The 21,224-nt window shown below is 38.9% G+C and overlaps 1 protein-coding gene across 4 annotated transcripts in view; it reads left to right on the top strand.

The window, feature by feature from the left end:
• The window catches only part of LOC120432523 (ABC transporter G family member 23), a 177,013-nt gene that overhangs the window by 147,453 nt on the left and 8,336 nt on the right, over positions 1 to 21,224 (top strand). The window lies entirely within an intron of this gene.

Genomic DNA, 21,224 nt, shown 5'->3' on the forward strand with positions numbered 1-21,224 from the left:
CCTCGTAGCCTTAGGTGGTAACGCTTTCGCCTCGTGGGCGGTAGATCGGGGTTCAAATCCCGGCTCGGACCAACACAACTGGTGATCTTTTCCCTTCTGGAATCGATTGCTTCGTAAGGGAAGGTAGTGTATCATCACAAACGGGACCCAATCATGACACCTTAGGAAGGGCGACCTATGGAATGTTAACATCAACCTATAACATTGTTAACATTAAGTTACGAAATAGCCAAAATCCGCTTTGTAAATGCGACCCCGACTCTTCATGGGTCACGGGAAAAAAAAACTTTTATCGAAAAAACCGAAACTCTCCTGTGCGAGCAGTTTTTAATTTATTCTAAATTTTATTTCTTATAGGAGAACCGTCCTATCCACCAGTTGAATCCGTTACTCCATTATCATGGACTCAATTTATGAAAAAATCAATGTACACGTGTTTTTGTGGACCCCAAACATCATGCTTTCCCTCGAGTTGAGCAATCGCAGAAATTTAGTTGGTCGGTGTAAGCAAATAAAGATCCTTGAAAATATTTCACAAAGATTAAAAAATGTCGTAAAAAATCAGGGAGCAATGATGACAACATTGCAATGGACAAAAACGATTCAAACTAAAATTAATGAAATTAAAAAAAAAATCTTCGTCAATAATAATAGATGAACAATGCAATACTTGTCTACTAAGGAGTTTTATTTTTAATGTTTTTATTGAAATGGTAATGGGTAGTTCTCCGCCAACTCACACAGCAGTTGCCCCGACCCCTCTTCGATTTGCGTGAAACTTTGTCCTAAGGGGTAACTTTTGTCCCTGATCACGAATCCGAGGTCCGTTTTTTGATATCTCGTGACGGAGGGATGGTACGACCCCTTCTATTTTAGAACATGCGAAAAAAGAGGTGTTTTTCAATAATTTGCAGCCTGAAACGGTGATGAGATAGAAATTTGGTGTCAAAGGGACTTTTATGTAAAATTGTACGCCCGATTTGATGGCGTACTCAAAATTTCGGAAAAACGTATTTTTCATCGAAAAAATCACAAAAATTTTTTTTTTTTATTTTGCCATTCAACTGTAAATTTTTTTGGAACATGTTATTTTAAGGGAAATTTGGTGTACTTTTCGAATCCACATTGACCTAGAAGGGTAATTTTTTAATTAAGAACAAAATTTTTCTTTTTAAAATTTCGATTTTATAGTGAAATTGTTTGCTCTAAATGAAAAAATTACCCTGCTGGGTCAATGTAGATTCGAAAAGTACATTAAATTTCCCTTAAAATGACATGTTCCATTTTTTTTTTTACATTTGAGTAACGGAAAATGGCAGAGTTTTTAAAACTTTTTTTGTGTTTTTTTTTTTCGATGAAAAATACGTTCTTTTTAGCATGTTCAAAAATGAAAGGGGTCGTACCGCCCCTCCGGCACAAGATATCAAAAAACGGACCTCGGATCGTGATTAGGGACAAAAGAAACCCCTTAGGACAAAGTTTCACGCAAATCGAAGAGGGATCGGGGCAACTTTTCCCGATTTCGTGTGAGTTGGTAGAGAATTACCCATATAGAATTCGAGAAGATCGACTGCCAGAGAGTCGACTGTATTAGCAATCCAAAAATTGACTCCGAAAATATGACTTTAAAAAGGAAAGATTTTTCTTTCTTTTCAAAATTTTTTTTTTCAGGATAAAAAAAAATAATTGAAAAAACCACACCAGAAAAAAATGATTATCATGTACAAAGGCAAACTAAATTCAAATTACAAACAGATTCTACTGCATTAATTTCACACGGATGATTTTATTTTAACATGAATAAAATTGATATGTTTTAAGGAAGGAGTAAGCAAGGACACAAAAAAAAAATTAACGGGTTTTAATTTTCATAACAACGTTTTCATAATAACATTTTTCATGATTTTATTTTTTCAAGAAATATAAACAAATTCTTTATTTTGAAAATAAAGAATCAGAGAGCAAAAAAAAGTGTAAATGAATAAAGAAGATTTAGAATATTTTTCAAGTTAATGTTAACAGGAGTTTACATTACAAGCAACAAAAATAATTCAAATGCAATAGTTTTTAATAAATATATATATGCATCTTGTTTGCAACTGCTGTTTATTTATGGGTTTTATTTATGAGGTTTTTAATGAAACAGAACCACCCCTCTTGGCAACCAGCAGTCCAATCAACAAAGTTTGAAATGGAAAATTGTAGCAAGTTTTCTCAGTTTTTGAGAATCCTACGTCAAATCATATTAATAAGAGAAAAAAAATCAGAAGAGCTGAAAATGCTTGCAACTTAGATTTTGTATCTGCACATTATTTTATTTTTTTAACGTAAACTATAGCTCCAGTAACTTAAATCCCTAGTCTAGATTTTGCACTATCCTTTAGCTCAAAAGATGTCTTTTAAATCCTATGAAATATAAAAATATTTACAGATTAAGCAGATCTTTTTAAAGTCTCCTACAATTTTCGGAACATTAAACGAACGAACCTTGAAAAACCCGTCAAGTTAGTGCTTAAAAATCATTTGAAAAACAAATTGTGTCTACACTGACAAAAAATAATTCCCAAAATCGTGAACAAGCGTTGATGAAATAAATAACCACGAACAATATTTTCAAATTTCATGAACGCTCACGACTTTGTAAACTTATTTTTCTCCGTGTACAGACAATTGGACAGAATTTGATTTATCAAGAATTTTGAACATCTAAGAGGTAGGCAAACACTAGCAAAATGAATTTTGCCAATTTGATTCACTTTAAAAAAATATTTTTTTTCTATGGTCTGTTTTTCTATCAAAATTCAAATTATAACATAATTTTTGCAACCTAGCAAAATCAGCAACTCATCAACCCTTGCTTTGGGACATAACATTAAAATTTTTAACCTCTTCTCGTGAATAATGTGAGTGTGTTTGAGTGTGTGTGCTGACTTCTCAATTTACCGTGTGTGACAGATACACATCGTACCGTTCGGTAGCATAAATTTTGCAACTGTACAGCACCGTCGGAGAGGGCAAACACTTTCACCGGGGACGAGGTTAGAAGGATGCCCGTTTTCCCTCCCCATTTGGGAATAATGTGGACGAGATATTTATGTGGCAGCAACAGCATCCTGTGAAACGTGCCGACAGCACTCTTGCATTTATCGAGCGAGCGCTACATTGAAATTTTAGGGGAGGAGTTGCTTTCAAGACTATTTAGAAATTATTTAGAAGTTTTGTTTTAAATAAGACATTAACAAGACATGTATGTTAAAAACGTTAATTTTTCATTTTCATGAAAAACTTTAAGTAGTTCAAATAAAGGGCACCTAACCCTACAGAACCATAACTTTGTGATATTTAGAAGATTGCATCCCCCCTCAGTTTTGCGCACCTTTTCAGGGGCAGATACTGTGAGAAAACTTTGGTGACAAGTTATTTTCAGTTCGTGGAAGGTGATCCTTTCAGGAGAACACGAAACCCTGATCCCTCTTCAGGTTGGGGTACCATGTCCAACGAAAAATGATGCAGAAAGGTTTTCAACTCTTCGAATTGACCCAGGATGTGAAGGTCTGTGCGTGATTTGTGTTGTTCACGAGACATGGGATGCGCTAGGGATTGGAGATTTGTTTATGAGAATTGTAAGAGTTTTAAAACTTTGAGACCTGTCAAATTTGAGTTTATTCGGTGAAATTTTTGGCTTAAATTTTACAATTTTTTCATTAAATAAATTTCAAACAAAAAAAAATCCAAAGAAAGGAATTTGCTGAAATTGTATTATCTATGTTTTTTTGAAACGCAAAAATGTTATGTTTAGAAATAAGAATAAAAACTATCAGTCTAAAATCATTTCTAGACAATGATTATTCCAAAATGTCCTTCCAAATCACCTAAATCTGATCATTTCCCACAAAACCGATCGAAAAAAAAGCTGCTCGAATTTATCTCTCTCCCTCTGTCTTTGAGATTAGCCTACATGCTCGAAAATTACCTCAAATTGAATCAAATTACCGCACATTACAAAGTCTAATTTTTCACTCACACAACCGCGGATGGTCTTTTTTCCCGGAAAAAACTCTTGGACAGGTTTTCCTCCGTGGTGAGGGATTATACGTGCCAACTCCCGGCCGTCTCTGGGCGGTCTTCGGTTTTCGTGGAACTTTGGAGCCCCCCCAAAAGAAGGACGATAATCTTCCCAACTCGCAGGCGTAGTGAGCTGGATGAGGGAAACGCTCGAATTAACGAGCAAAGTTCTCTCGTTAACTACCGTTTCAGGGATGATCCTATTCTGGGGTTGTTACTAAGGGGGAGGGGGAGGGAGGAGAAAGCAATTCTGAGAAGCGCGATTAGAAAAGATGAGACAAAGTCGGGGAGAAGGATTCGTGCAATTATTGTTACTTTTATACTCGTTCTAGCAGATTTATGATAATCGCTTTGGAAAAGGACGGTTTGTGAGTCCTGAAGAAGAGATTGCTCGAATTTTTATGTCAATGAACACAGTTTATGTTGTCTTGTTTAGAGTTGCTAGAAACATTATTTAAAACTAAACATTATTGTCAATTTGAACGCGTTTTGGTAAAAAACAAATTAACAAAATTACATGCATATTTTCCAAAAATTAAATTATGACTTCAAAAACTTTCTCTACATAATTCCGGAGTCAGAACCATGCTTTGTTTAAGGCTTATGTTGAAATTAATGTAAAACCTCACACAAAGTAATTTTTAACCGCATAAATAAAAAAGAAAAAAAAACTGTTCCTGTTTTAAATAAGGGGTCATTCCGCAAACTCACACAGCAATTGCCTCAATCTCAGAAAAAAATGGTCGTCGTTGATCATGGCCGTTCATGGTCACCCGCGACAGACACGGACGACGAAACAAAAAAAAACGCATAAAGTAATTTTTTCAAAACTTTTTTTCGTAAAATCGCGATAACTCGGGATGTTAATAAGCAAACCCCTTAAGTTTACATATCAAAATTTTTGTAATTATCTGCTCTACAACTTTGTTGAACATTGTAACACTCTACAAAATAACCCTGCAAAGTTAGAAAAAACACGAAACTTTAAAATGAAAAATGTTGTTCTAAATGAAAAACGTTACTTAATCCACCCTTAGGTGGTTGATGCCTTCCTCACATTTAAAGGGTGATATCCAAAATAGACACAAAAGGGCGGTTTTCAAAATATCTAAGATCCGGCCTCCAAAAAGTGCATAAATAACACTAAAGTGCTTATATCTTTTGATAGGTTTGTCAGATTATCAATGTCTTGGACGCGTTGAAAAGTTCTTTTGATTACCTATCCAACGATAGGTCGCATGAGAGATCCGGACAACGTTTTCATCAAAATATCTGAGATCCGGCCTCCACAAAGTGCATAAATAACACTTAAGTGCTTATAACTTTTGATAGGGTTGTCAGATCATCAATGTCTTGGACGCGTTGGAAAGGTCTTTTGATTACCTATCCAACGATAGGTCGCATAAGAGATCCGGACAACGTTTTCATCAAAATATCTGAGATCCGGCCTCCAAAAAGTGCATAAATAACACTTAAGTGCTTATAACTTTTGATAGGGTTGTCAGATCTTCAATGTCTTGGAAGTGTTGGAAAGGTCTTTCAAATACCTTTCTAAAATTTCTTACAAAAACCACCCTTTTTACAATCTTCCGAACTTTTGTCAAAATCGTTTTTTTAGTATAACTTTTGAAGTACTTAACTAAACTGCATAATTTTTAATAGCGACTTATGGGACCCCAAGACGGATCGAATGAGGCCAAAACGGACAAAATCGGTTTAGCCAGTCTCGAGATAATCGAGTGACAATTTTTTGATCAACATCCCACCACACACACAGACATTTGCTCAGAATTTGATTCTGAGTCGATAGGTATACATGAAGGTGGGTCTAGGAGGTCTAATTGAGAAGTTCATTTTTCGAGTGATTTTATAGCCTTTCCTCAGTAAGGTGAGGAAGGCAAAAATGACCCTTCTGGGTCAATGTAGATTCAAAAAGTACATTAAATTTTCCTTAAAATGACATGATCCAAAAAATGTACAGTTAAATAACGGAAAATTGCAGAGTTTTTAAAACTTTTTTTGTGTTTTTTTCGATGAAAAATTCGGTTTTTCGGAATTCTGAGTACGCCATCAAATCGGGCGTACAATTTAACATAAAAGTCTCTTTGACACCAAATTATTGAAAAACACCTCTTTTTTCGCATGCTTAACCCCTTCCCGCCCAGAGCAAAATCGAGATTTTTTTTCGTTTTTCTTCATTACTCGTAACTGGATGGACCAAATTGGATGAAATATTTTTATGGCGGTAAGTTAACAGTTAACAGAGAAATTTGATTTTGAAGACAAAAATTGGTGGTGCTCTGGAGTAACCATGGGCGTGAGAGGGTTAAAAAGGGGTCGAACCGTCCCTCCGTCACGGGATATCAAAAAACGGACCTCGGATTCGTGATCAGGAACAAAAGTAACCCCTTAGGATGCCTTAGTTTCACGCAAATCGAAGAGGGGTCGAGTCGGGGTAACTGCTGTGTGAGTTGGCGGAGAAATAATAATGCTCTAAAACCTGCTCAAGTTAAAAAATTGCCAAAAAATATGTACCTCAATCATATTTTATTACAGTCATGCCTCGGTTTTGCACGCCTCGGTTTTGCACTGCCCCGGTTTTGCACCGTTCAGCTGCCTCGGTTAAGCACGGCCCAGTGCTTAACTGAAGCACAGAGCTTATGGGTTTTTGGCTATATGGGAGACATTGGTTTTAATCGTATGAAAAATCATGCAAACATAAAAAAATTATAGTGTTTTGGAATCGGAATGATGTCAGTAATCCATTAAAAATATTATTTCATGAAAATTTTCACAAAAATACGTATTTTCCTGTATTTCGAAAATGCATTTTTTTTTCTCTAAAGAATCCAAAAATAAATTGTTATTGCAATATGGGTATCAAATGATCAGGTTTTTTCATACATTTCGGATATAATAACAACATTTTTAGAAAATACTAAAAAAAATTCACAAAACTACGTTTTTTCGAAAAAAATACTCAAAATTTCTGTTTTTACAATATGGGTATCAAACGATTGGGATTTTTTTAAACATTTCGAATGTAATAACAACATTTATAGAAAATACTCAAAATTTTCACAAATCTACGTATTTTCGAATAAAATACTCAACATTGCAATTTCAACAATATGGGTATCAAACGATAGGGATTTTTTCATACATTTCGAATGTAATAACAACATTTTTAGAAAATACTCAAAATTTTCACGGTACTACGTATTTTCGAATAAAATACTCAAAATTTCCGTTTTTACAATGTGGGTATCAAACGATCTGGATTTTTTCATACATTTCGAATGTAATAACAACCTTTTTTTAAAATACTCAAAAAAAATACAAAACTACGTATTTTTGAAAAACTTCTCAAAATTTCAGATTTTTTCATACATTTCGAATGTAATAACAATATTTTTTGAAAATTTTAAAAATTTTAACAAAACTACGTATTTTTGTAAAACTTTTCAAAATTTCAGTTTTTTCAATATGGGTATCAAATAATCAAATCAATTTTTTCCAAAAATACGTAGTTATGTGAAAATTTTGAGTATTTTCATTTTTTTAATAACTTTCGAAATGTATGAAAAGATCCCGATCGTTTGATACCAACATTGGTAAAACGGAAATTTTTAGTATTTTATTCGAAAATACGTAGTTTTGTGAAAATTTTGAGTATTTTCTAAAAATGTTGTTATTACATTCGAAATATATGAAAAAATCCCGATTGTTTGATACCAACATTGTAAAAACAGACATTTTGAGTATTTATCTTTTCGGGAATACGTAGTTTTGTGAAAATTTTGAGTATTTTCAAAAAATATTGTTATTACATTCGAAATGTATGAAAAAATCCCGATCGTTCGATACCCACATTGTAAAAACAGAAATTTTGAGTATTTTATTCAAAAATACGTAGTTTTGTGAAAATTTTGAGTATTTTCTAAAAATGTTGTTATTACATTCGAAATGTATGAAAAAATTCCGATCGTTTGATACCTATAATGTAAAAATTTAAATTTTGAGTATTTTTTCGAAAAGACGTAGTTTTGTGAAAATTTTGAGTATTTTCTAAAAATGTTGCTATTACATCCAAAATGTATGAAAAAAACCTGATCATTTGATACCCATATTGCAATAACCATATATTTTTGGTTTCTTTAGAGAAAAAAAAATGCAATTTCGAAATACAGGAAAAATACGTATTTTTGTGAAAATTTTCATAAAATAATTATTTTAATGGATAGCTGACATCATCCCGATTTCAAAACACTATAATTTTTTGATGTTTGCATGATTTTTCGTACTATTAAAGCCAATGTCTCCCATATAGCCAAAATCCCATAAGCTCTGTGCCTCGGTTATGCACGCCTCGGTTTTGCATCCCCCATATGCGGTGCTAAACCGAGGCATGACTGTATATGATGTTATTTTATACAGACATTTTTGATTTTTTTTTAACTTTTGTCAACTATGTTATAAAACATTTTAAAAATGAAGTAAAAGAAAAATCAATCAGCTCAAAAAATCACAATGTTTTCTAAAATGAACGTAATTTATTTGTAAACATGAAATTATTAAAGAAGCCTCAGATAAAAATAAATTCATTTTTGCGAATACATTTAAAGTCATTGAATTTATTTGCAGTATCCAAATCGATTAGAAAATCCCTTATCAAGATACGGGTTTTCGAACGTTTTCATGAAATTTATTGAATGGACAGCTCCCAAGTTTGTCGAGGGACTTGTATGGAGAAACCAATGATGCAAAGTTGCTTATTTGAACATAAGGAATCGATGGGCAATGTTTCATCTAAATCAAGAACACAAAATTTGAAAATCGCACAAAAAAGTGCTCAACTGAAACACATATGATTGTAAAAAAAATCAGATACACTGCTTTTCAGAGTTTTAATATACAGTTTGATATTACGATTGAATTATGTTGTACCGCAACCTGATGTATATTTATTTAAAAAATATTAAGATTTAATACCGCTTCTTTGTTGACAAGGTTTGAAACAATATTAATTTAATTATTTATGCAATGCTCTTCAGAAATGTTTCTTAGAATATCATCTGAGACTGAGAACGGTTTGGGTTAGGCAGGTAAACACCTGTTCCTGAGCCAATTTTACAATTGAAACATGTTTAAAAGTTTAAATTTTCATCCACTTCCAATTAGGCTAGAGTGTTCAATTTCAGGCAAATTGGTGAGGTCCAAACGACGTCCGTAACAAAAGGGTCGGGGACTCGCTCTAATCACATAATAATTTACTACATATTGAACAATGTTGGAAAAGGATCCATCAGTAGACCCATATGGTATTTTAGGTGAAGCATCAGAATTCCCACCCGTGTGGATCAATCGGACCGCGCACTGGCGGGGGCTCTAAAATTATTTGTGTAAATATGTGAATCCGGCGCCGTCGCTCCGTGCCGTACTCAAACACTTAGAAGCCCAGGGCGGCGAAGTCCTTGTAGATAATAAGGAAGAAGACACTAGTGGTTGGTAGTAGCAATAGTGGCCGACAGGTATAAAGTCAACTTCGTTTTCATCAGAATTGAATTGAAACAAGTACTCTTACGATGACGGATCGCTGTCGAAATATTTACCGATTTGCATTGTTTCATAACACTTTTCGTGATTTCCTGAAAATTAATCAACATTCCAACTGTCCCAAGCCATTAGCATCGCAAATCCACCAGAACGTTTCAGCGGACAAAATATCCCCCGACAGGACGGTGTCACAGTGGTTCCATCTGCCATCATATTTCACACCGAGAGTCTATCAGAACCTGTCACAGTCGCAGCAGCAGAAAAAAAACAAGGACGCGCGAGCTCTCCAGAATCCATCCGTCCGCCCAGAGAAGAAAAGCACTTCCGGGATGCAATCGGTCTCATTTTTTGTTCCCTACCACCTCCGGAGTCACGTAGTCCTGGAAAAGCGTGATTTATTGCCTTTATTCTTACGGGGTTTTTTTCTTCGGCGGTTCTTGCGGTTGGCGTCACGCTGATTGAAATTTATTACACGATCATCTCCAATTATTCCGATAACGACAACCACCACCCTGCACCATTGTTTGTTGTTTCGCTTGCAGAACATTAGCAAATGTTTTTGTTTTGTGATGTCTCGAACTTTACGTTTATAAATGATAACCTTTCGGATTTCAGGCACCATAAGAGTGGGAGGGGGGGGGGGGGGATTCCGTGTGAGAAGATGACATGGGCCACTAATGTGACAGCAAATAAGATAAATCATAGCGTTTTCACTTTGGAAATGATAATTCAATAAAGCTTGTTGAAAAAGAATCCAAAATTTTAAACTTTTTGATGACACAAAAATCTGACCTAGACTTTAAAATTATTTTTTATGAAATCTGGATTTAGTCCCTTGTGAAATGTTTATCACCACTGGTTACCACTCATAGTCACGAAAAGCAGAGGGAAAAGTGGTTCATCTCGTTATCGGCAGCGAAAATGTATGACAGTCTCACAGTCACAGGTCTAGTACATAGCTGGAACAAATGGTGAAAAACAAAAAAAGAGCTGGGAACCTCTCGCCAGCAAAAGAAGCGAGACAAGTCATAAATAAAATCACTTTTGACAGCTGGATAACAGTCGCGATGTCCTCAATTCACTGGTGGACACTGCTTCGATGGAGTCTGGCAAGTCAGAAACAAGGACTTGGATATGATTGTAACTGGCAGGTCGATGAAAGAAATCGCTTAATTGATGGATATTAAAATCATGAAGAAATTTAAATAACAAAAATCAAAATAGACCATAATTAGGTTATTTGGTCCTCCCCCATCAAACCCGAAACGAAAACTTTTCTTTACATCTTTATACTCTAAAAATAACTCTGCAAAGTTACAAAAAAAAACACGTATTTATAAAATGAAAGATTGTGTTCCAAATGAAAAAATACCTCTCTAGTTATTGCAAATTCAAAAAGCACATAAAATTTCCTTTGAAATGAAATGTCTCACGATTTTTGGCAGTAGAGTAACGGGAAATGGCAGCATTTTTTAAACTATTGTTTAACTTCTCTTTTAATGAAAAATACGTTTTTGCCTTTCTTATAAAAAAAAAGGCTTGAGGTTTGCTTTTGGAAAAACGCTTCACTCGGAAATCTTTGGAAATTCATGCACCGGCTAGAAATTGTTCCGAAATAAAATCCTATTCCCAATTTGAAGATTTCGATGCGCTTTTTCTATTGTATTTTGGCCCAAACTCAGAGCCTGATTTTTGAGAGCTCTTTTTTCCGAAATACTTGAGCGATGTCTGTATCCACTATTAATAATTTGTGCCTTTCATCATTGGAAAACCGCTCGTTAAACCCACAATTATTTTATTTCTAATTTGTAGCTCTGGGGTCGGAGACGAGAATTCTTTTTTCGATTCACAATTTAGGACCAGTAAAAGTGGTCAAAACAATTTTTAGAAGTATTTTTCGGACTTTTTTACAGATAACACCTTTAAATTCAAAGAATTAAATTTCAAACAATAAGCCATTCGAAAGCTTGCACCATAAACGGCTGGTGCCCAAAATTTGAAACTTTTCCCAAAAAAAAATCCAGAGATAAAGCCATAATAGTGTTTTACGTCTTATTTTAACCCATTTTTTAAATTATTTTTTTGGTTTTATACAGAATCAAAAACTAAGTGCCGGCTCGTTCACGCTCGAAAGATCGACAAGTCATCAAGTTGAAGCTTTATCGCCAGCGCGTGATAGTGTATTTTATGGCTTATTGTCGTAGATCGACAATGTGCACTATCGATACATATTTTTTTAAGTTAAATATAGACTATCATTGAAGACTGAGTACCCTTAATAATTTTCTAATAGTATAAATCCAATTGATTATAATCATTTAACAACCCATAATTTACCGCAGAAATTTATAGAAATAGGCATTCGATATCGAGGCTATAGCCAAAATTCTAATTGGGTACCTAGTAACATTATGTTACTGAAAAATAAATTGCACCCATTTTTTGTCGAATTTATTTCATTTTTATGCAAGAAAGGCTCTATTTCACCTCTTGGAGATATTAAATCGGGTTTTTTCTGAATTTTGAATACGGGCGTGATAGCTCAAAATTTCAGCATTTTTGCGGCCTACTACCTATGTTCTGAAAATTAATTTATAACATAAAATTGCAAATTTTTGCCGAAGACAGCGGTTGCTATGTTTTCAAAATGGCGCATTTTTGCGCAAAGCCTAACGAGGCACCTGAAATGACACACTTTTAGACTTTTTTATCGGTCTACATGTTTTGAATTTTTGGACCACAGAGCTGTTCAAAACGAGTGTGTGCGTGCGAGCAGGTGAAGTGTCGTGCTCCGATCGGTCCGTCGAATTTTTCGCGAAAATCGTAGTACACCGGTGCATCGCGGCGTGAAATTCCGTCGAGATACTACGGAACCTGCAGTGAATCGGTGGCCACTGAAAACCGTGCGCGACGATCGTGAGATTGGCCAAAATCGTTGCAAATTTATTGGTCGGCTCGCAGATCAAATCGGGCCATAACAAAGAACCAAAAAAGTCCCCGCGTGGCAAGTACAATACCGTCGTCGTCGTCGTCTTCGTTCTTCTGCACGGCGTTTGTGTTGTGTACGGGTATCGTCGTCGTCGTCAACGTGCTGGGTGTAGTGCTGCTTGGGAGTGTATACAGAAGAAATTCTCGATAGTGCACAGTGGGTCGGAGTGGAAGATTTAGTGCGAGGAAAAACAACAACAAAAAGTTTTTGAAAATTAAAAAGAAAAATAATTTCAAACGAGAGTGCATTCAAAAAACCCAAATCGTGCGTGCGCCCCCCCCCCCCACCCCTCCCTCCATCACCCGTTTTTGGGCGGCTGTACCCCAGGTTAGGGGCGGCCCAAAACAACCTGGTGTTTGATTCCTTCTACTTGTGAGCGGCTGTTCCCCACGTCAGGGGCGGCTCCAAAGAAGAGGTTGACCCCCCCCCCCTCTTTGAGCGTCTGTTCTCCAGGTTAGGGGCGGCTCAAAGAAACCGGCGTCCTGCTCCATCGTCGAGGTAAGCGTCTGTTCTCCATGTTAGGGGCGGCTTACTGCAGGTAGAGTTAGGACCCCCCTCCCCCCCCCGAGCGTCTGTTCCCCAGGTTAGGGGCGGCTCGAATCAGCGTCTGTACCCCAGGTTAGGGGCGGCTGACTAACAGTCCCAGTGCCAGGGTGGGACTCTAAACAGTCCTGGTACGACGGTCCTCCGGCGAGACAGGGGGTTGGTGATGGCTACACGCACCCGCCGTAAAACAGTAGTGCAGAGAGCTCCAGATGCGAGCCGATCCAATCGCCGACCCGATTTTCGGGGATCCAGGGATTGGAAACTCGGGACGTGGAACTGCAGGACTCTCAACTTCGATGGGAGCGACCGCATCCTTCACAACGAATTGCGGGTCCGCGGCCTCGAAGTCGTGGCGCTGCAGGAGGTGTGCTGGACGGGGAAGGACCACCGAGAATTCGGTGGGTATACTATGTATTGGAGCGGCGGCGATACACACGAGCTGGGGACAGCTTTTATCGTGCTGGGTGAAATGGCGAAGCGCGTGATTGGGTGGTGGCCAGTCAACGACAAAATGTGCCGGTTGAGAATCAAGGGCCGATTCTTCAACCTGAGCATCATCAACGTGCACAGCCCGCACATGGGAAGCGACGCCGATGACAAGGACGCTTTCTACGAGCTTCTTGACCGCGAGTACAGGAAGTGTCCAAAACACGACGTCAAGATTGTCATCGGCGACTTGAACGCTCAAGTTGGCCAGGAGGAGGAGTTTAGACCGGTTATTGGGAGGTTCAGCGCTCACCAGCAGACAAACGAGAACGGCCTACGACTCATCGATTTCGCTACCTCCCGAAACATGGCCATACGTAGTACCTTCTTCCAGCACACCTCCCTATACAAGTACACCTGGAGATCACCAAACGACACGGAGACGCAAATCGACCATGTTCTCATCGATGGTCGGCACTTCTCGGACATAATCGACGTCAGAACCTATCGTGGCGCGGACATCGACTCGGACCACTACCTGGTGGTGGCCAAGCTGCGCCAACGCCTGTCTGAGGTCAACAAGATCCGGTACCGTCGCCCGCAGCGGTATAATCTGGAGCGGCTCAAGGATCCTGAGGTCGCTACCCAGTACGCGCGGGAACTCGAAGCTGCGTTGCCTGACGAGGGTGAGCTTGCCGAAGCCCCTCTGGAGGCCTGCTGGAGCCATATGGAAGCAGCCATCAACGCAGCAGCATCGAGCGCCATCGGGTACGTGGACCGAGTTCGACGGAACGGCTGGTTCGACGAGGAATGTCAGGCGATTTGGGACGAGAAGATAGCAGCGCGGGACAAGTGGCTGCTGCACAACACCCGTGGGAACAAGGAGTCGTACAAACAGTTGCGAAGACAGCAAACCCATCTCTTTCGGGACAAGAAGCGCCGCCTGGAAGAGTTGGAGTGCCAGGACATGGAACAGCTGTATCGCTCCAACGAAACGCGTAAGTTCTACAAGAAACTTAGCCAATCCCGGACTGGCTTCATGCCGCGAGCCGAAATGTGCCGGGATAAGGACGGAGGCATCTTGACGGACGAGCGTGAGGTGATCGAAAGGTGGAAGCAGCACTTCGACGAGCACCTGAACGGCCCAGAGGCGGAGTACCAGGGCGACGGGAGAAACGACGTCAGCGGTATGGTGGACGGCGAGGACGAGCCAGCACCCACGATGAGGGAAGTTAAGGATGCCATCAAGAAGCTGAAGAACAACAAAGCAGCGGGTAAGGATGGTATCGGTGCTGAACTCATCAAGATGGGCCCGGACAAGCTGGCGGCCTGTCTACACCGGCTGATAGTCAAGGTCTGGGACACAGCACAGCTACCGGAGGAGTGGAAAGAGGGAGTAATATGCCCGATCTACAAGAAGGGGGACAAGTTGGAATGTGAGAACTATCGAGCGGTGAACCACTATTCTCAACGCGGCCTACAAAGTGCTGTCTCAGATCATCTTCTGTCGTCTGTCGGAGCGAGCAAAGGATTTCGTTGGGCCGTACCAAGCCGGTTTTGTGGAGGGGAAATCGACGACGGACCAAATCTTTTTGCTACGCCAAATCCTCCAAAAATGTCGCGAGTACCAGATCCCGACGCACCACCTGTTCATCGATTTCAAAGCCGCGTACGACTCGGTCGATCGCGAAGAGCTATGGAAGATCATGTACGAGAACGGCTTTCCCGGGAAGCTGATCAGACTGGTGAAATCAACGATGGACGGGGCACGGTGCAGCGTGAAGATTTCGGGGGCGATGTCCGACCCGATCGAATCGCGCAAGGGACTGCGACAAGGCGACGGTATCTCCGGCCTCTGTTTCAACATTGGGCTTGAAGGTGTAATGAGGCGGGCGGGCTTCAACATGCGGGGCACGATTATCAACCGATCCAGCCAATTCATCTGCTATGCCGACGACATGGACATTGTCGGCAGGACGTTCGAGGAGGTGGCCAGGAGGTACACCGAATTGAAGCGGGAAGCAGAGAAGGTTGGATTGAAGGTGAATGTGGCGAAGACGAAATATCTGCTGGCAGGAGGAACCGAGTCCCTTAGGGCTCGCATAGGACCGAGCGTGACGATCGACGGCGACGAGTTCGAGGTCGTGGAGGAGTTTGTGTACCTCGGATCGTTGGTTACGTCGGACAACAACTGCAGCAGAGAAATTCGGAGGCGCATCATCACCGGTAGTCGTGCCTACTATGGACTCCACAAGACCCTACGGTCTGGTCATCTTTCCCGACGTACAAAGTGCACCATGTACGAAACGCTGATAAGACCGGTCGTTCTCTACGGGCACGAGACGTGGACGATGCTCGAGGAGGACCTGCAAGCGCTTGAAGTTTTCGAACGGCGAGTGCTTAGGACGATCTTTGGCGGCGTGCGTGAGAACACTGTATGGAGGAGAAGGATGAACCACGAGCTGGCGCAACTCTACGGCAAGCCAAACATTCAGAAAGTCGCCAAGGCTGGCCGGATCAGGTGGGCCGGACACGTCGCGAGAATGCCGGACGCGCTGGATGCGCGCCAACCGAACCAGACTATCAATCCGGTGAAGTTGGTGTTCAATTCGGAGCCGTCTGGAACGCGGCGGAGGGGGGCGCAACGTGCAAGGTGGTTAAACCAAGTGGAGGAAGATCTTCGAAGTGTGGGAGTCCCGAGTCGGAATTGGAGAGTAGCAGCCCAAGACCGAGTTCAGTGGCAGCGCATCTGGAGACAGCTCATGACCCGGGGGTTGTCTGAGCAGTAAAAGTAAAGTAAGTAAGCTGTTCAAAACGTTAAAGTTTCGAGAAAAAATTTTATTTTCATAAATTTATGTTTAATTTTTTTTCAGTAGCATAATTGCAATAATATAGCACTTTCAATACTTTTTGTTTGAAAATTCCAAAAATCATGCTTTAAATTTGAAAATTTGATTTGATTTTCGATTTTTTACTAGATTCTAAATAAAGAGCGGCCAATACAGCTTCCCAAATAACAATACTTCCAAAAGTTGAATTGCTCTATGGTCGATTTAAGGTCATTTCACTTCAATCAGTGAAATTGCTCCCATGAATGATGGATAATGAAGGTAATTATAAGGATGATTACACAATAATTAAAAACCTACTTACCAAACTCTCCATTACCATTAAAACCCACACGTTCCTTTTTTCAGCGGAAAAAAGATTTAAAAACCCCTCGTTGTGGCTTATTTGTGCGCTTGTTATTCAAATTGATTTAAAAAAAAGCACAGAGAGGCTTTCGTTTCCATCACGCCCGCCGTCAGTGTAATCCATTTAACGTACCGAAAAAACAATAACCACACCAAAAGCACCGCGCTTCGATGATGTTCGCAGTATCGCAGCTCGAAAATCAGTCCATAATTTAAAAAAATAAAAGTTTACTTACGATGTAATCCCGTGGATGGTTGGTTAATTGTTAAGCAGATGTTGGTGCAAAATTAATCCTGTCTGAAGGAGGGGAAAATTTCCAGAGGGGTCGCCCACTTAAATAGTGACACTGTAGAAACTTTGTTCTACACCCAAAACTGGGCAGCGCTAGTCCAAAAGAATAATGGCCACGAGACGAGAGAATAGTGGTACCATTTACGGACACAGAGAACACAGCTCGAGATGGGCGAGAGAATTATTCTCTCGAGGTTCATTTGCAAAAAAGTTCATCCGTCATAACAAAAAACCAAAAGTTTAGACTACAGGAATCGAACCAGAGACCTTCGACATAATAACACAATGACTTAACTGCCTCGTCCACCACAGCTTGGTGAACAAGATGTGGTCAGATACCGATGTATGACACTTGTTGGAAATTTATTTATTCAATTAACGAATGAACTCATTTGTTATGGTGGTGTGAGTTGGTAGCATTATGCTCTCGATTTTGGCGCTGAGCCCTCAATAAATTTTGAGGGAACGATTATCTCGACTCGGAATTTGGGTTTATAAATAATTTGGATATTAGACAATCTAATTGAAGTGTTTGTCCTTTGATCCTGGTTGAATTCAATTTCGATTTGATACTTGATTTTAGATTATTTTTTTTTTGTATTTTTAACAGGTTTTAACATATGGATGTTTAAAAAAACTGATCAAAGTGAAATTTCAAACTTTTTAACGAGCTTTGGACTTTCAGTGTTAAACATATGCAAACAAATCGCCCAATTGCTCGGAAAACTCTCGCTTATCAGTTTTACTTTTTCGTGCAGTCGAAATTTAATTTAACCTTTCACCGCAAAGAACAAACAGCTGAAAAATAATTAACTGTGTTGCCTACCCACATTCTTTGTCCATTCGACGTCAATAAGCCAGATATAATCGCATTAACATATTTCACGCAGCTTTGACAGCGCCATTGTTTCGATCCACCGTGGTGGGGTGGTGCTTATTATGTGAAATTGGCAAAACGTGCTATTGAAAATTTTGGAAAAAGTATTCAATTTCTTATGCTGAGTGGAGCAGATGGAGTAGACACAATACGGACAGGGCTTGAAAGGATATAAAAATCGTTGAATGGGAAATTTTCACAGTACTAATTGTGCTGCAGCCATCCGGAAAGTTAATCCCTTTCGTTTTCTGCTCGATTGAGCGTTGGCTGAGAGGGTGTGGTCAATTTATTGACGTTTGACGGATTCTTGTGATAATTATGAATGAATTGTCGCATTTATATTAAAAACAGCCCTGTAAATGAATTTATTTAGCAGCAATATCAATCGTACATGTTGCAGGTAATGATTTTTTATGCATTATATTTAATTGGTGACACATTTTTTCAAAGACGCCTTTGTACCAAATCTACACCATCCTAAGTTATCATTTTTAATTAAATTTATAAGAAATAAATATCAATTTTACACTTCATAGTAAAAATCAATGCTGTTAATCGTTGAAATCAACGGCGTTTATATCATCGATGTCGTTGATCGTTGATTTAAACGTAATCGTAATCGCAGCCATCGTTGATTTAATCGTCAACGTCAACGGAGTCGTTGATTTAAACGGCGTTGATCAACGCGTTGATTATCGATAATCAACGAGTTGATCAACGGCGTTCTTTTATAGTTTTCTAAAGTTTTATGAGGAGAGAACGATTTTTTCATAAATGTATTGATTGGGAAACATTCTCAAATAGATGTGACATGGTTGTTTGGGGATCCGGGTGTACCAAGAGGACCGAAGTGACCGGATTTTAAACCGTAATTTAAGCCCTAGCTAATTGCTGGTCACTTTCATCTCCACTTTGGTTCCCAAGTCCAACCAGGATTTTTCTTATGTAAATGACACCGAGGACGGACTATTGGGAGGCGAGATATGGTCGGATTAACACCGGAATTATTGTTCCGGCGGGTTCAGTAAGAGTCTCGCGTGGGTAAATAACGACAGAATTTGTTTTTCTATGATACAATACTGAATTGACCACATGACCCATGTTCCAGAACCCAAATTGAGATCGGCCAAGATGTCGAACTTCATGACAGACCGGAGTAGCCTACTGTTGGTGATCAATGAGTTTCGATCGAACCCCAAGAGATAAATCTTCCGTGTGGTGCCGAAAACCGATCGCAGTAGGTCATAAATATTTTGTTTACTCTTTGAATACTAGCAGGAAGCTACTCCGGTCTGTCATGAAGTTTGACATCTTGGCCGATCTCGATTTGGGTTCTGGAACATGGGTCATGTGGTCAATTCAGGATTGTATCATATAGAAAAACAAATTCTGTCGTTATTTACCCACGCGAGACTCTTACTGAACCCGCCGGAACAATAATTCCGGTGTTAATCCGACCATATCTCGGTTCCCAATAGTCCGTCCTCGGTGTCATTTACATAGGAAAAATCCTGGTTGGACTTGGGAACCAAAGTGGAGATGAAAGTGACCAGCAATTAGCTAGGGCTTAAATTACGGTTTAAAATCCGGTTACTACTGTCTTCTTGGTACACCCGGATCCCCGAACAACCATGTCACATCTATTTGAGAATGTTTCCCAATCAATACATTTATGAAAAAATCGTTCTTTCCTCATAAAACTCTAGAAAACTATAAAAGAACGTCGTTGATCTACTCGTTGATTATCGATAATCAACGCGTTGATCAACGCCGTTTAATCAACGACTCCGTTGACGTTGACGATTAAATCAACGATGGCTGCGATTACGATTACGTTTAAATCAACGATCAACGACATCGATGACGTTGATTCATCGATTAACAGCATTGGTAAAAATACATTATTATGGTGTCATTCTCGAATGACGAAACGCCCTTCTTTTCATCAATCAAAATAACAGTAATTTGGATACTGTTCTGGGGTTACACTTATCGTTTTAATCTATTTTAATACAAGGCCCCAATGTTGCAGGCTGCTCATACAAAATGGACACGTGAATATTCTACAGTCGACTCTCTGGCTGTCGATCGTCTCGATATCAATATTGCTCCAGTCGTAATTTTTTTTTTCAGTCCCTTCAAGAAGCATACTTTATTTTTTTTTTTGTTCTATAATTTGATAACTACCCCTCTCGACGGTCCCTTCAATATCGATAACGAGAGAGTCCACTGTATAAACGTTTTCTTGAGAAGGGATTTTCTAATGACTTTAAAGAAAAAGGTGCACGGAAATTAAATACCCGTTTTATTATCAATTTTAAATTTTTGAATTTCCGAATTATTTTAATTGAAAAACGCAGATAACTTATGAAAACTCTTATTGTTTAACAAAAATAATGAAAACAAGACTTTTCGAGACATCCCGACTGAGAAAAACTGATATTTCGCCAAATTTAAGCTTTAAGAGTGACATTTAGCAGTTCCATCAACAAAGTTAATGAAAGTTAATATTTGTTGCAGGGATGCTTTTTCTTCAGAAAAATGAAAAAAAACTGAATATTATCGAAAACAATCAACAGGTATTTTTTTAACTTTTGTTTTATATAAATATTTTAATTTAATTCCAAACATCATTCTTCTTGTCAAAAAAGATACCTCCTTTGCCAAATTTTGTTCCATCCTAAGGGAGCGTTCTTTTATTACGTAACGCAAAATTTGGGATTTTTGATCCCCCCCCCCTTCGTAACAAATCGTAACAAATGAGCGATCCCCTCTACCCCCCTGTACAGTCCAGACTCGATTATCCAAAAGTTGCGATTATCTGAAGTTCGATTATCCGAAGGTCGTATTTTCTAATTTTCATGTTTTGAACATTAAATTCGAGTTCTGCGACCCCATTTTAGTCGATTTTGAATAGTCGATTACATATTAAAATAACAAAATGCATTTTTTCAGTATTTTATCACCGCCATCTTGGATTTAAAAATTTTGAATCGCTTTTGGGGTCACACTTAAGCTCGACAATCAAAAATATGCCAGCGATTGATTCGACTATCCGAAGTGATTTTTTTCCGAAGCCTTCGGATAGTCGAGTCTGGACTGTATAACCTGAAAGGTTTACTAGTTTTTCATCAAAAACGTTATGTTAATTTTTTAGTGCAGCTTGTACTGATCCACCCGGTTTCCGGCAAGCAAAAATATTTTCTCCGGCGTGTTGGCCGTACCTAAAAAAACAAAACATTTTTAGCCCACATTCTATAACCTCAATCAAAACCAAAT

Source organism: Culex pipiens, chromosome 1, assembly GCF_016801865.2.
Source record: "Culex pipiens pallens isolate TS chromosome 1, TS_CPP_V2, whole genome shotgun sequence".
Taxonomy (NCBI): domain Eukaryota; kingdom Metazoa; phylum Arthropoda; class Insecta; order Diptera; family Culicidae; genus Culex; species Culex pipiens.